Source organism: Littorina saxatilis, linkage group LG16 (genome assembly GCF_037325665.1).
Source record: "Littorina saxatilis isolate snail1 linkage group LG16, US_GU_Lsax_2.0, whole genome shotgun sequence".
NCBI classification, from domain to species: Eukaryota; Metazoa; Mollusca; class Gastropoda; order Littorinimorpha; family Littorinidae; genus Littorina; species Littorina saxatilis.
In genome coordinates, this window is record NC_090260.1 from 38,259,819 (window position 1) to 38,276,723 (window position 16,905).

General features: G+C 38.8%; 1 long non-coding RNA gene across 4 annotated transcripts; it reads right to left on the reverse strand.

The window, feature by feature from the left end:
* Positions 1-1,048: 1,048 nt before the first annotated feature.
* LOC138951024 (uncharacterized) lies at positions 1,049-16,596 on the reverse strand. 4 transcript variants are annotated; one of them, XR_011450939.1, is made up of 8 exons: positions 16,423-16,596; positions 15,394-15,545; positions 13,523-13,648; positions 11,137-11,239; positions 5,850-5,973; positions 4,922-5,033; positions 3,700-3,813; positions 1,049-3,170 (listed from the first exon to the last, which is right to left on the reverse strand). It is a non-coding gene; the product is annotated as an uncharacterized lncRNA (long non-coding RNA). The 4 variants fall into 4 exon arrangements; XR_011450937.1 differs by having other exon boundaries at positions 13,548-13,648; positions 16,423-16,589; XR_011450938.1 differs by having other exon boundaries at positions 13,548-13,648; positions 15,394-15,509; positions 16,423-16,586.
* Positions 16,597-16,905: the final 309 nt, after the last annotated feature.

Sequence of the window (16,905 nt, forward strand, 5' to 3'; positions counted from 1 at the left end):
AGAAACTGGTCACAAAGCACCCAGTACATGCCAGAGAGATAGGAGAATCGCCACAATCAAAGAAAATACCACAATCATTCAATAGATATGGAAATGTTAAGATTTATTGTGAAAATGATAGCAAAAATGGCGACCAAAAACGGGAACGCACCCCAAGTAAAAAAGTACCACACTTTGTACTATAGTATACTATAGTAAAAGTACTATGAAATACTATAGTTTACTACAGTAAAAGTACTATGGTACATTGAATTGTACTACAGTATACTATAGTTTACTATAGTACAAAGTGTGGTACTTTTTTACTTGGGGTGCGTTCCCGTTTTTGGTCGCCATTTTTGCTATCATTTTCACAGTAAATCTTAACATTTCCATATCTATTGAATGATTGTGGTATTTTCTTTGATTGTGGTGATTCTCCTATCTCTCTGGCATGTACTGGGTGCTTTGTGACCAGTTTCTCCCCTAGACTGTAGGTACAAATAGTACTATAGTATAGTACATTACTGTGTACTATAGTACTTTGTGGTAAATGTACTATAGTATACTATAGTAAACTGTAGTACAATTAAATGTACTATAGGATTTTGCACGCTTTTGTACCACACTGTACTATAGTTTACTATAGTAAACTATAGTTTACTACAGTACATGTACCACAGTTTACTGCAGTTTACTATAGTAAACTGCAGTACAGCGTGGTATTTTCGTAGCAGTACAATTGTACTATAGTACTTTTACTATAGTTTACTACAGTACAGCGTGGTATTTTCGCCGCGGTACATTTGTACTATAGTACTTTTACTATAGTTTACTATAGTACAGCGTGGTATTTTCGTAGCTGTAAAATTTGTACTATAGTACTTTTACTATAGTTTACTATAGTATAATGCAGTACTTTCTTGTAAAAGTACCATAACCTTCCAAATTTAACGGGACGTAATTGTGACCCTAATTTTTGCTGAATCAATTGTTTTGTGTGAATTGAATGTGTGCGTGCATGATCAGGCCAGTGGCTGCAGTCACTCTGTCACATTTGGCAAGAAAGTAAAGGTTCATCACATGTTTATTTTAATTTTTCGGCCGAGCATTAATAATCAAAATTATGTAACAACATTTCTAAATATCCACTCACATGTAAAAGACACAATTTGTCAATTAAATAATAATTTTAAAAAAGGTGTCTATCTTGCACAGTGAGTTACCAAGCTGTTGATTTTTGGTAAATGTCCCAAAGCAGAGACAGTTTTAATTCAATTTTGTTATAACCCTGTTAACCAGAACAAGTAACAATAAAATGCACAAAAGAGATTTAATTATTATAGCACTCTTCTTTGTGGGAATTCATCTTTAGCACAACACATATTTTATCAAAATTATCTCCCCTTCAGCCAAGTTAATTTCTATGATTAGCTTTGAAAGTGACCATGCCTACATGATAACATCAGTACATGAAAAAAACCTGTAACCTGCATCTGGACGTGACAAGAACCTAACTCTGAACAATCAAGTGAGACAATAATTGTCACTATTATTGACCAGAACTCTACCCCAATCTGACCTTGAAATTGATTAATGCAATATATCAAGCTGACTTGATGTCATCCAACCCTGTATGTGTGTGACTTTACATAGAAAAAGTTATTTAGTTACAAAGATCTTGCTTCAAACACATTGAAAATAATACTATTTCTCTGTTATTATTTTTTTTTTAAAAGAACTCAACCCCTCTGTGAACTTAAAAGTTTATGAGGGTCAACTTGACATGGGTCACATCTAGAGGTCATCCAACTTCAATAGCCTGTGAAGTATCAAAGATCTAGCTTTAAAAACATTTCAGAAAAATATGAACACATGCTTTTGCAACACATCCTCGATATTTGTCAAAAATGTGGTTTTGAAAAAATGCCACATGTGGTCATGTTTGAAATTGATCAAACCATAGCAGTGTGTTAACTTTGTAAATTCTACCTTGAAAACCATCCAAGCAAACAACAATGTTCAATTCTGTCTACCCATTGTAAGTCAGCCTGATTAGTCACCAGGGCCGGAATGTATGTGTCCAGGTCTATCTTAACCCGGGATAAAAGCTTAGCTCGGTCTATCTATCCCCAGGATATCATCGATACTTTAGCGCAATGCATGAGTCGAGACTACAGAAAAGATAACTAACCCAAGCATTCCCCTCAATCTATTTTTGGCATGGGGATTTCCGAATCTCTGCGCATGATAGAATGTCAAGGTTGTTCTAAATTCAGGAATCCGCGTTCGAAAGGTGACGTCGCTCTGTTCTAAATGATCAATGTAGACGTTGACATCATGAAAAGCGTGACGAAATGTTTTTTTGAACTGGGTTCCGGTCTTGTTCTCGTGCCATTGTTTTCTTCGCGTTGTTGTTTTCTTGTGCAAATTCACATTAGGTAAGGCAAAATGCGGTCCAACAAGGACATTTGTTCTAGGATTCAAGTGAAGTAAGTTGGAGGGAAAGGGAGGGGCTGGGTGGATCGCCATTTCGACTTGAAGTTCAAATTCGTTTTTAACACCGGCAGTGGTCACACAAATCAGCGCGGCAAAACCGAAAAGTTTTTAACAGTTCATATACATCAAACAGGTTATTCCTGTGTGTGAAAACACGGTTTCTTAGCACTTGAAGTGCGACCGCCGCCATGTTGTTTTTGAACTAACCCCGGGATAAGAGACTTATCAGTTCTCTATCCTCGACACATACATTCTGGCCCAGGTGAGTCAAAACTCACTGAATGTTCAATGGAGAGTATTCAGCATGCAACCAGAAAGTATATAGTGTGGCTTATGTCCCTTTTTTCCAAACAGGGTTACAATCATATATGGCAATAATCAAATGCAATGTTCTCTGTCCTCCACATCTGTTTGATTTGTGATTGGTGTCCAGATTATTTGCTACAGGCATCTGATTAAGTTTATAGTAGCTGATGTCCGGTTCCCTTAGCCAGTGACATATGCTTTCCTGTTCTGTAACTTGTATTCATGTTCGCCGATGGCACCCGCTGAACAGTTCTGGTTGTTCTCTAATGGTATCTGCTTTGACGTCTGTAAGTGGTATCAAGGTCCTTCACCATGCACATATCTGCCGGGAAGTCAACAGGAGGCTCTCTTGCATATGACACCCACACCAGAGCATGGAATGGAACCTGCAATGACAGCAGTATGACTATGAGAAAGCATGCTAACTGAAGCAAATAGGGCCATACTTTAACACTTTCTACCCCACCTATGTTGACCAAGTTATCTTTAGCCGAGACCAGCTGTGCTGCAGCAGGTCACTCAGAATTGTGGTAACTGTGTAGGAACTGTGCTGGAATGCAGGCGTTAGATCGACATTACAGGAAGTGACTGTGTGTACAAATATATCTGTACCAGGTCAGATTGAGCCATATGAGTGGGTACGGATATATCCGTACCTGGGAGACAATGAGTTAAGAGAATGATAATGAAAGCTAACTTAAAAGTGTTGTGGCTTTCAGTGCATATCTAACTTATAAAACTAAGGGCTCCGAAACAGCTGCACCGACTGAGACGGTGGTGGTGGTGGGCGTTTGAAACGTGCTGGTGCGTGTGTTTGTGCTTGCATGTGTGCAGGCGTGAATGTGTTTATCAGTATATCTGTGTGTGTGTGTGACAATTTATTAATACAATAAATGTATATACATCTATACACACCCAAGAAGATAAGGTGCTCAGCAGGTCTGCACTCATGTACGTTGATCCATTATGTCGGAAACAGGCAGAACTGGATCCTCCACCCGACAGTCACTGCTGCAGTGCTGCTCTCAGCTATAAGCAAGAGAAAGCAGCTTGAGTGTTTCATCGCATATAATTCAAGTGTTTGCATACTCCATAGCACCCCCCGCGGGTTAGGGGGAGTCCCATATTGGTTGGGACGAGAAACAATTTACCCGATGCTTGCCAGCATGTTGTAAGAGGCGACTAACGGTTCTGTTTCTCCTTTTACCCTTGTTAAGTGTTTCTTGTAAAGAATATAGTCCATGTTTGTAAAGATTTTAGTCAAGCAATTTTTAAGAAATGTTAAGTCCTTTGTACTGGAAACTTGCAATCTCCCAGTAAGGTCATATATTGTACTACGTTGCAAGCCCCTGGAGCAATTTTTTGATTAGTGCTTTTGTGAACAAGAAACAATTAACAAGTGGCTCTATCCCATCTCCCCCCTTTCCCCTATCCCATCTCCCCCCTTTCCCCGTCGCGATATAACCTTGAATGGTTGAAAACGACGTTAAACACCAAATAAAGAAAGAAAGAATACTCCATAGCGATTAGCTGAAACTAAGTTTTCTATTTAGCTAAAACTATTAGAGGAATACCAAAGGGGTGGCATATATGTCATCCAAAATGTAAGGCAATTTAAAGTGTGATTGACGGACAGAAGCGTTTCAATGATACAAATAGAGAACACTACATGGCCTACTGTGTGTTACCAGGTTTACAAAAGTAAAAGTGAATATTTCAACATTTGAAAAGCAATAAGTGTAAATCTGGTGCCACACAGCAAGCCATGTAGTATTCTGTTTTCATCCTATGTACCGGAGAGATAACCCATGTAATAACTAAACCATACACCCACATGTGGGAATATCATTGAGGTCATGTCAATTTAGCTAGTCTGGCAGGGACCTCATATTCCACTGCTCATGATTACAAAGTCACAGATGCTAAGTCATTCTTGCAACACTTTTGGGCTTGCCATGAGAATGAAGTTTGTCTCGGAGATTTTGCATAAGCAGTGGAAAATGACATCCCTGTCAGGCATGTTGTTTAAACCAACCTCATTTACATGATAGACACGCCTGTGAAGAGATGGTTCATTTATCACATGGGTGGTATCTCTCAGGTAGGCAGAACAATATATCTAATTGCACCAATTTACCTCAAGTACTCAGCAGGTCTGCACACATGTTGATCCATTAGGTCAAAAAACCACCAGAACTCGATATGTTGCCCAAAAGTCACAGATACCGTGGAACCCCCAACTAAGGATCCTGAAAAAATAATTAAAAATGAAGAGCCAACACTTGTACAAATGATCTGTCTTTGTACATACAAGCACATGCACAAATAAATCTGCTTGCACTATGCCGGCTTATAATAGGCATGTGTAATAAAAATGATTTTGGGGGAGCTTCTCGATTCAACGGGAACTTTTGTTGTTGTCAAAAGCAATTTATGCCTCACACATTCTCTCACTCTAAGACTGAACTATGCATTCAAAATAACAAAGGCTAGTTTGTGAAAAGACACTGATTTAAAACGAAAATTTAAAATCAATTATTATATAATCTGTTCTGGGGCTTTTTTCCAGGTCTTTTAATTGAAAAAAAAAATGTCACAAACGATAACGGACACATTTTTCAATCCAATGAATCTTTGCAGCACTGTTGGCCGGACAGAAATGACAATATGTTGACAAAGCCGTGTTAAAGACATAGCCAGTCCTACCTTGGCGCAAAGAAGTATGAATGGTCTCTGTGTACTCTACAGTCTCTGAATGTGGCCCTATGTAAAGCACTTGCATGCTTTTCGCTAAGGCGATTCTTGACAGATTCTTCTGGATTTTAGCTTACTGATTTGCCGTAAATGTGTCTAAATTTATGCCAAAATGCAAACAAATCAGCAAAGAGGCATAAGCGAAAGAAAGCAGTTTGAGCTTCATGGCTTAAACTTAAAACTTAAACCAGAGTTAGTATTGCGTTCTAGTTTAAACAATCCTTGGAGGGTATAGGAACTGCATGTGTCATACAAACTTTCAGGCGATCAAAGTGGGCCTTTTAATAATATAGATACAAATATGTACACACCCAGGAAGCTCAGGCGATCAGCAGAATCTGCATACATGTTGATCATCCATGAGGTCAGAAAATGAGCTGAAGTTGATCCTTCACCCAACAGTCACTGCTACAGTGTAGCCAACCATTTAGAACTCTGAAAAATATTTAAAGTAAATCTATTAAAAAGAAGAGCAAATATTTGTACAAAATATCTGCTATTGCATAATAATGAGGTTGTTCTTTGCTACTGGTGACAAGTGGGGGTCATGCTGCTCACACAAACATGCACATATTTCAATACAGTCCAGGGGAGAAACTGGTCACAAAGCACCCAGTACATAAAAGAGAGATAGTAAAATCACCACAATCAAAGAAAATACTACGATCATTCAATACATGTATGCGAGTTGTTCTTCAGTACTACTGACAGAAAGGGGGAAAAGTGGTCAAAATTCAAATCTTTAGTTTTGTTTTTGAAATATAGCTTTTCAGAAAGCAGAAATACTGCAGAAGCAGAAGTATCTGATGTACATAAGAAAAAATCACTGGTTCACATGGTTCTTAAATAATCTAACTTTTAAAGCTGGTTCTTGTGTGTCTGTGTGTAAGTTTGTATGATGACGATAGGACTCGAAACGGCTGCACGGACTGAGACAGGAATTGCAGAGAATGTTCTTTGCCACTCGAGTCGTGTCATAAGGTAGATCTACTTTTGGAATAGTAAATTTGAAAGGATTCTTTAAAAAAAACAGCGGAAAACATTATATACCCTGTGAGCTATCGAGGATCCTCCCCGTCTGGGCTGTCGAAACATGGTCTTGTTAAAAGACGTTTTCAAATGGTTAACGGGGAGATACACTCGAAGCACATGTAGCGAAGTTATGTTGCCAAATCATGACAGATCAACATTTCACTACACGGATCGATGCACACAGTCGAAATAGATGTGACTTTCAGACGACCGAAGACTACTTACTAGCAGACGACAAGATCTAAATATTTAGATCAGTGAGAGCAATCCGTTGAAGAACAGTTACTCCGCTTATTCGTCTTCAGTTAAGCTTATTTCCCCTGCCATAAGTTTCCTTGCAGATCTGCAGTCGCGTAGTGAAATGAACTAGTGTCATCGGAAGATTCTTCTCAGTCAATGATCAAAGCACAGTAAGTTCTATGCTGACAAAAGTCACTTTTGGAAAACACGACCATTGACTTCATTTATGAGCCCAAAGGTAACAATATCGACAAGAATGTACGCATTTGACATTAAATGAAACATTCATAGACAGTTTCCAACTCACCAGATATGCCAAAGAGCCTTCATTCGTGAAAAACAATGATTTTAATCCGACAGGTACATGTATCGGAAACAATCTCTTGGTAACCAGCCGCGTTTCTCCTTCGGAAGCGACGTGACGGCGCCACATTTGTTTGTTTATGGCTGTTTATCGCGAAACAACACAGTTGAAAATTGTGTGTAAAATATCATAAATGTGTGGCGTGTAATCTCCGAATCAGTTCATTATCCGCGTTTCGATGGTAATTCAGTTAGCGTGGAGTTACTTTGAATCGAAGGCGAAGGTAACCTGCGTTGCATGTGGGACCGCGTGAGCAAATTTAATTGCAATATTTTATACAGGAAGTAAATTTCAATGATTCTGGTTCAGTCTTGTAGATCTGTTATGCAGTGTTTTGGAAGTGTATCTGCTTTTCTACTATGAAGCACATTTGGAGTGAAACGCTGATCGAAGTGGGGTACCCTATGTGGGACATCAGCCGTATGCAGATTACACCTCAGAACACTCTCGCATTTCACAAAGACAACAATAATTTGCAACATTTCTAGGACTGCATCCGTTTTATAAGATACTATTTCAACAACAACAGCACAAACACGACTATTATCAACAACACAGAACGGGAGGTAAGTCTTCAAAGACGCACCAAGTGTGCGTTCCCGTTTTTGGACGCCATTTTTGCTAGCATTTTCACAGTAAATCTTAATATTTCCATATTTATTGAATGAATTTGGTATTTTCTTGATTGTGCCGATTCTCCTATCTCTCTGTCATGTACTGGGTGCTTTGTGACCAGTTTCTCCCCTAGAATGTATTGAAAAATGCGTCCGTGTGAGCTGACCCCCACTTGTGACCAGTAGCAAAGAACAACTCATATGGTAATATTAAAATCTATTGTGAAAATGGTAGCAAATGTGGCGACCCAAAATGGAAAAGAACACTAGGAGTGTCTTTGCCGACTTACCTCACGTTTTATGTTGTTAATAACAATCGTATCTATGTTCTTATTGTTTAAATATTATCTAATAAAACAGAAATGTTGCCATTTATTAGTGTCTTTGTGAAATGCGAGTGTGTTTCAAGGCATAACCTGCATAGGACTGATGTCACACTTTGAGTACCTAACTTTGATCAGCGTAACGCTCCAAATGAGCTTCAAAGTAGACAAGAAGGGCAAAGCCCATACGACTCACATGCTTGACCTTGACCTTTCATGACATCATACACTAAGAACTGCTTTACACATTTTTCCTACCAAAATGCATGTGACCTTGACCCAAGGTCAAGGTCATCCAAGGTCATGCAACACAAAGCTGTTAATTCAAGACATAGGAAGTACAATGGTGCTTATTGGCTCTTTCTACCATGAGATATGGTCACTTTTAGTGGTTCACTACCTTATTTTGGTCACATTTCATAAGGGTCAAAGTGACCTTGACCTTGATCATATGTGACAAAATGTGTCTCATGATGAAAGCATAACATGTGCCCCACATAATTTTTAAGTTTGAAACAGTTATCTTCCATAGTTCAGGGTCAAGGTCACTTCAAAATATGTATACAATCCAACTTTGAAGAGCTCCTGTGACCTTGACCTTGAAGCAAGGTAAACCAAACTGGTATCAAAAGATGGGGCTTACTTTGCCCTATATATCATATATAGGTGAGGTATTCAATCTCAAAAACTTCAGAGAAAATGTGAAAAATGTGAAAAATAGTTGTTTTTTAGACAACATTTATGGCCCCTGCGACCTTGACCTTGAAGCAAGGTCAAGATGCTATGTATGTTTTTTGGGGCCTTGTCATCATACACCATCTTGCCAAATTTGGTACTGATAGACTGAATAGTGTCCAAGAAATATCCAACGTTAAAGTTTTCCGGACGGCCGGACGGACGGACGTCCGGACGGACGGACGGACGGACGGACGACTCGGGTGAGTACATAGACTCACTTTTGCTTCGCATGTGAGTCAAAAAGCATATACACGACCAAAACACTGCATTCAAAATCTATAAGACTGAGCCAGAATCAATTAAATTTACTTCCCGTATAAAATATTGCTATCAAATTTGTTCATGCCGTCACACATGATGCGCAGGCTACCTCAACTCACACTGAATTACCCTGGGAACGCACTGATTCGGAGATTACACGCCACACATTGATGATATTTTATACACAAAGTTGAACTGTGTTGTTACGCGATAAACAAACAAATGCGCGCTGTCACGTCGCCATGGAGGGAGATGTGCAGGTTACCAAGAGATTGTTTCTGATACCCGTCTGATTACAATCATCATTTTGCACAAGTGAAGGCTCTTTGGCAGCTCTGGTGAGTTGGAAACTGTCTATAAATGTTTCATTTAATGTCAAAAGCATTCATTCTTGTCGATATCTTTGCCTTTTGGCACATAAATGAAGTCAATCATCATGTTGTCCCAAAAAGACTTCTGTCGGCATAAAATGTATGGTGCTTCATTGGCCGAAAAGACTGGACAAATCTTCCACTGCAGGGATGTCGTTAGGCGTCGGACATCGGACATAGACCGATTTAGAGGCTCAAATGTCCGATTCACATAGCCGCATGGCGGTCAGATGTCCTACGGTTTTGAACTAAGCGCTGGCATTGTCCGATAAGAAATCAATTCCTTCGGACAGCGCGATATTCGTTAATGTTCCTTTCAAGATACACATTTTCAAAAAGCGACCAAAGCGACCAAGCACTCTCGCATACAGGTGCACTGAAGTTGTGCAGTGCGGATCTTGCGTTTGGGTGACACCCGTCTGCAGCACATTAAAGTTAGGAGTATGGGAGACAACTCCAACTGACTAAGTCTTGCTTCTGCTTTTGCTTTCAGTTCGAGACATTTTGACGAAGCGCACTGAGTTATGCCACCAAAAAAAATCTAAAGCCTGCCAAAGTTCAACAAAAGCTGAACACATTTGACTATTCAACGGCATCCTGTGCTACATTAGGGTCAAAAACAGGGGGAAACACGGCGAGTGTCATTCTTGAAAATGAAAAAATCCTGACGTCCTATTGAAATTTCTGAAAGCGGTCAAATGTCCTATTGATGCTGAATATATATCTAGGACATTTGTCCTTTTGGTATGAATTTGTAGCAACATCCCTGCACTGACACTAGTTGCTTTCACTACATGAATTACAAACCACAGATCTGCAAGAAAACTTAAGTTGGTGTCACACGGGCGATTCAATCGTGAGATTTATTCCCGCGATCCAATCAGGAGCTGATCGCAGATCAAATCGTAGGCCAAATGTAGTTCAAACTTGTTGAAGATCGACTGTCCTTCCCTTTCTTTAAACACTCTCGTAAATCACAAAACATCTGCTGAACCTGTTACATGATAATTGTTATACTGACGGGCGCTGTGGCGTGGTGGTAAGATGTCGGCCTCTTAATCGGAAGGTCGAGGGTTCGAATCCCGGTCGCGGCCGCCTGGTGGGTTAAGTGTGGAGATTTTTCCGATCTCCCAGGTAAACTTATGAGCAGACCTGCTAGTGGCTTATCCCCCTTCGTGTGTACACGCAAGCACAAGACCAAGTGCGCACGGAAAAGATCCTGTAATCCATGTCAGAGTTCGGTGGGTTATAGAAACACGAAAATATCCAGCATGCTTCCTCCGAAAGCGGCGTATGACTGCCTTAATGGTGGGGTAAAAACGGTCATACACGTAAAATTCCACTCGTGCAAAAAACACGAGTGTACATGGGAGTTTCAGCCCACGAACGCAGAAGAAGAAGTTATACTGCATCCTACAATTGTACGTATGTGCTGCTGTAATTGAACCAGGCTCCTTTCTGTGCACAATTGGTTTTTGTTACACCTGTGTCAGAATGCAAAATTATCTCATATTTTTTTTAAACATTTTACACATAAAAAGAGCAGCCAGGTCGTTGAGGTTGGTATATTTCCTGGAAGGATTATCCTTTCCCGTGTAAAATATTATATTGGTCTCTCAAGTGATTTACAAGAGAGTGAAAACTGAAATACTCACACATGTTCACTGTCAAACAGAAGAGTGCAAATTGTTCCATGACATTTGCTTTACACCCTTGGAAGTCTCCCAATCATTCCTACTTGTTTTGCAGTTTCACAACCTGCAAAATAACAATCAAACTAAGGTAATGATCTTCTTCCTCCTCCTCAGTCTCTTTCTACAATAGAATAAAGATTAAAAATCTAAACTAAAAGAGTGTTTTAAAGTAGTAATTATATCAAATATAACTGTTAATCAAAACTGCACACAGTTAGAAATCTGTACGTATACAACAAACTTAACAAAAACGAATTCCTAAAGAAAAACTGCCAAAACACCTTTGAGAAAGAACAGTTCCAACAGCCAGGCTGCATATCTGCATACACAGCAGCAACAACAAACAACAACAGCTGCGAACGGTTACGTTGTCGAAGCAATGCTAATGCAGCAGAACAAATCAAATCAAAGAGTAAATCATACAACTGAACTTCGCTTGGACCAACGTACAGGGAGGGGGGGTTTGCGGTGTGTTTAGCGGGCTGCGCATGCAAACTGACACAAGATCAAGATGATCATGTGCCTGTGGAAAACACAAACGCAGACCAGCAACAACTAAATAAAGCGTACTGCACAAAAGACATCAACTTGATCAAGATATATATACATACTGCAATGACTCGGTGCTCTCTTGTAACCAGTAAAGCCATTATTATGAAAGAAGAAAAACTGCTCAATAGGAACAGGAACTTCGCTCGAATGTCGCCATTACGAATCGCAACGAACGCTTCTTTTCTTGACAGACTTGTCAGCTGCTAAGTCACATGACACATTTTCGATCACATGTCTTCTGCTATGATTACATTAGGGTCGCTTGGTTCAGCTTGATGCAAAAAAATGAAACAAGTCGCGTAAGGCGAAAATACAATATTTAGTCAAGTAGCTGTCGAACTCACAGAATGAAACTGAACGCAATGCAACGCAGCAAGACCGTATACTCGTAGTCCACCGCTCACGGCATAGGCAGTGAAATTGACAAGAAGAGCGGGGTAGTAGTTGCGCTAAGAAGGATAGCACGCTTTTCTGTACCTCTCTTTGTTTTAACTTTCTGAGCGTGTTTTTAATCCAAACATATCATATCTATATGTTTTTGGAATCAGGAACCGACAAGGAATAAGATGAAAGTGTTTTTAAATTGATTTGGACAATTTAATTTTGATAATAATTTTTATATATTTAATTTTCAGAGCTTGTTTTTAATCCGAATATAACATATTTATATGTTTTTGGAATCAGCAAATGATGGAGAATAAGATAAACGTAAATTTGGATCGTTTTATAATTTTTTTGTTTTTTTTACAATTTTCAGATTTTTAATGACCAAAGTCATTAATTAATTTTTAAGCCACCAAGCTGAAATGCAATACCGAAGTCCGGGCTTCGTCGAAGATTACTTGACCAAAATTTCAACCAATTTGGTTGAAAAATACGTCATCAAAGACATTTATCAAAAAAATGAAAAAAACGTTCGGGGATTTCATACCCAGGAACTCTCATGTCAAATTTCATAAAGATCGGTCCAGTAGTTTAGTCTGAATCGCTCTACACACACACACACACACACACACACGCACACACACACGCACATACACCACGACCCTCGTTTCGATTCCCCCTCGATGTTAAAATATTTAGTCAAAACTTGACTAAATATAACAACTTTTATTGGTACACGGCGAGTAGGTGGTGTGCTTTCTGCCAGCTACTGAAGCCGCGCGCGAGGCAATGGGGCGTTGCTCTACTCTGACCTTTTATCGGCCACGCACGGTCCGATCAGTACATCCTCACTGTTATCCCCCACCCCCCCCCCCCCCCCCTCCCCTTCATTTTTCTCCCTATGAATTTTGTGTGTGTGAAAACATGTAACAGACAGTCCCAGGATTCGTATGTTTAAAGTGAGATGATATGGCTATTGGTAAGCAAGTAAAACTGACCATGCATACAGCCTTTATCAAATTATTTTGTTACCTTTTTTCCCCCTCCAAACTATACTTTTATTTCAAATATAAAATTTTCGTTCTTTTTAGATCGGGCCAGGAACTCCACACGCAAATTTCGTATACTTTCGCCGGATCAGTTTTGAAAGTTCCCAAATGTAAAATATGCAACTATGATGCTAGTGACATACGATATGAAAGACAAAACAAATCCTTAGCAGAAAAAAACAATGCTTCAGCGGATGATGACATTATTCAAAGTTGCTGCAGAAAAACAATTTTCTTCTGCAGCGGCATTTGTTTTTCTGCAGAATAACCGAATAAAGTCATAATCCGCTAAGGATACAAAACGATAGGGAGAGAAACACAAAGAAAAAGAAGAAAAAAAGGGGGAGTGTATCAATTGAAACCTTTCTGAGAAAACAACCACCCAACCATTATTGAACTATGATGTTCTTCGTGCAGCAGGGCATAAAGCCATCACAAGTCCATCGTCAGTCCTCATCGAGGTGCCGGCTGTGGGGTGTGTGTAGAATCTGCGCAGAAATTAAACAGGCAACCTGAACAGCTGTCAAGCCATTATATTGTGATACACACACACACACACATACACACACACACACACACACACACAGTAACTGTACACAGCATTGTGAAATGATTTAGAAGAGAGAGAGAGAGAGAGAGAGAGAGAGAGAGAGAGAGAGAGAGAGAGAGAGAGAGAGAGAGAGAGAGAGAGAGAGAGAGCACGCCAATGCAATCGTATGTAAGCATCATTTGGTGGTCGAAGCAATGTCGCGGTACACTGTGAACCTGTCGGTTACAGGATTTGAACCCCCCATGAACCCATGCACCAAAAGATAACACAAAAGGAAATATGACCGTTTTCTTTCTTTTTCTCCTTGTTAATTTCTTAGTGACACTGTTTTATGTATTAGGAAAAGCAACTGAGTACGGGGCACCATGTGTTTATTAATTCTATATTGTGCATTCTATGCATGTAATGTGTTCTATGCATAGAGAATGCATTCTATACGCATAAAATAGCTTTCTTTGTGCATAGATCTAGAATGCATTATCTGCCCACAGAAAGCATTCTTTGCATAGAATGCTTTCTATGTGCATAGAATGTATTCTTTAGTATTATGCATTTTGTATGTGAACCAACAATTCATTTGTATAACATAAATGTTTATTCTCTACGTCGAATTGAATTATATAACAGGGAATGACATTCTTTACATTGAAAGAATTCTATGTTATAGAACAAAATTCCCTGTTATAAAATTCATTTCTATGTTACAGAATTGATTAGTTTGTGATAATACTGATATATCAGTTATCACAGAATTTGATTCTTTGTGTACACAATAATATGAAATGTTCACAATGTATTCCATGTGTACATTATTCTTTGTGCAAAATGCATTCTATGTGCCGCGCCGCAATTCATTCTGTGATCACCATAGAATGCATTTTACAGATATAATTTAATTCTATTGCAATAGAATTAAATTCAACTACTTTTTTTTTAAACAAAGAATCAAATTCAAATATATGAAATCTTACTCTGTAACAAAGATTCAAATCCTGTAAGTATAGAATTGAATCCAATGTATAGAACTACATTCTATAGCATTTATATAATAATATTTCATGTTATACAAATAAATTCTTTGTTCAGATACAAATTTACGATTGACACAGAATGCATTCTATGCACACAATGCATTCTATGCGCATATAATGTTTCTAAGAACATAGAATGCCTTCTATGCGCATAGAATGCATTCTATGCATATAATGCTCAATATGCAATTAATGGACATATGGCGCCCCCATTTCACAAAGAAACGGAAAAAATGATTTTTATAGCTACTGTAGTTGATATTCATGAACTTGACGTAGTAGCTTTCACTCCAACGTGCTCTGTGGTATTCTGTTGGGAAGCTGCAAAGACCAAATGCAATCAGAAATCGTCTACTGATAGCGCAGCAGTAGAATCTACTGAAAGTGTAGCAGTAGAAGATGAAACTGTGAAGAGAAAATGATGTCGGTAGATCTATACACAATGACTCCCATCGTCCGTTTCCCCGTTCATCAACTCTCTCAGGGACATAGACAGGCACAAACACATAGTATACTAGGGACACACACACACGCCGCACACACACACACACGCACGCGCGCATACTTCATACATTATCATTGAGTGGAGACCCCGAAGTAGTTAACATACATGTGTACAATCTATGATCACATAAACTTACATAGAACTTACCAGCTAGGGTTGAGAAATTATTCTGCCAACTTCAATTGAATGGTTCTGCGTCCACTGTGATTCACTTCTTATCTGTTGACTGGACGTAGATCTAACTCTGGGCGAGAACCGGGTGGCTGAACAGAGGTGAACACGGAGTAAACAGGGAGTGACTGCAAGCGAGATAATAAACTAAGAGTAATACCTAATATACTGGACTCGCAACGAAATATATAAACAAATGACAATGGACAACGTTTCGACCTAAAGGTCTTCAACAGGTAAAAAAAATGAAAACAACAATACATTTATAACAAAACGACTTATCAGAGAAGATGGCGATGCTTCACAGCGCATCGCCATCTTCTCTGATAAGTCGTTTTGTTATTTGTATTGTTGTTTTCATTTTTTTAACCTGTTGAAGACCTTTAGGTCGAAACGTTGTCCATTGTCATTTGTTTATATATTTCGTTGCGAGTCCAGTATATTAGGTATTAGGTCTACTCTTAGAGGTGAACACTTCAAAGTAAAACCAAAGCTGTAAATCAGTCAACAGTGTGTTCAAACAAAAACAAACTGCACATCTTGCTTACCACACTGGGAAGATCGAGATTCGACCACATGATACATGTACACTTTGTGATTTCCTGATTTACTCCTCAACCGTTTGTTGTGACCTCCCGTTTGTTCACAGATCTAAATGCAAGGAATGGCATTTTCGGCTAGAGAAAAATAAAGATGTTGATACAATCTAATCAACCCGTACTCCTCTGACTGTGTTTTAAATACAACTCTTCAATCATAATTTTGCTATCCATTTTGTCGGACTTTCTAGCAGCAATTCAAACAGAAAATAATGAATGCATGTTGCATTAACTAAAAATATCACAAGAAAAAATGGAGTAGATCTAACGTAACTATGAACAAAAATGACAAGACGTTTCTCTACAACATGCCCACAAATGTTTGATCCCAGGTAGCACTCACATTAGGAAATGGGCTTTTGTTATAACATGGACACAAAAATTATATATATACTGTCTCACTTACCTTGCAAGTGTGAACAAACAAACATGAGTTGAACAGCGCGCTCTCAGACTTTAAAAAACAAAATGGCTGACAGTAACTCACAGTTGTCTGTTTACCGCATTTTACTGTGTGAGCAGAGATGAAGTGCTTGACATTCATTCTTGGAAAAGTTTCCAAAAGGACTAAAAAATGAAATTGAATAAATCATAAATATAAAAACAGTATTATTCTGCAGATGTATTCATGTTACATGCACGTTTGCAAAATGAATAGTGCATGTCCTTCGCGCAATGATACGTAGTACTTTTTGAATAAAGTACCGGCAGTCTCCTGAAAGTACTACAGTAAGCGTAGTACTTTTACTTCAGCTGTGGTACTTGTACTTCACCAGGGTACTCTCGGTACTATAGTACAAAGTACAAAGTACTCTAGTGTACCACACAGTACTATAGTACATGGTACATTTACTTCACAGTACTATAGTACAACGTACTTTGTACTATA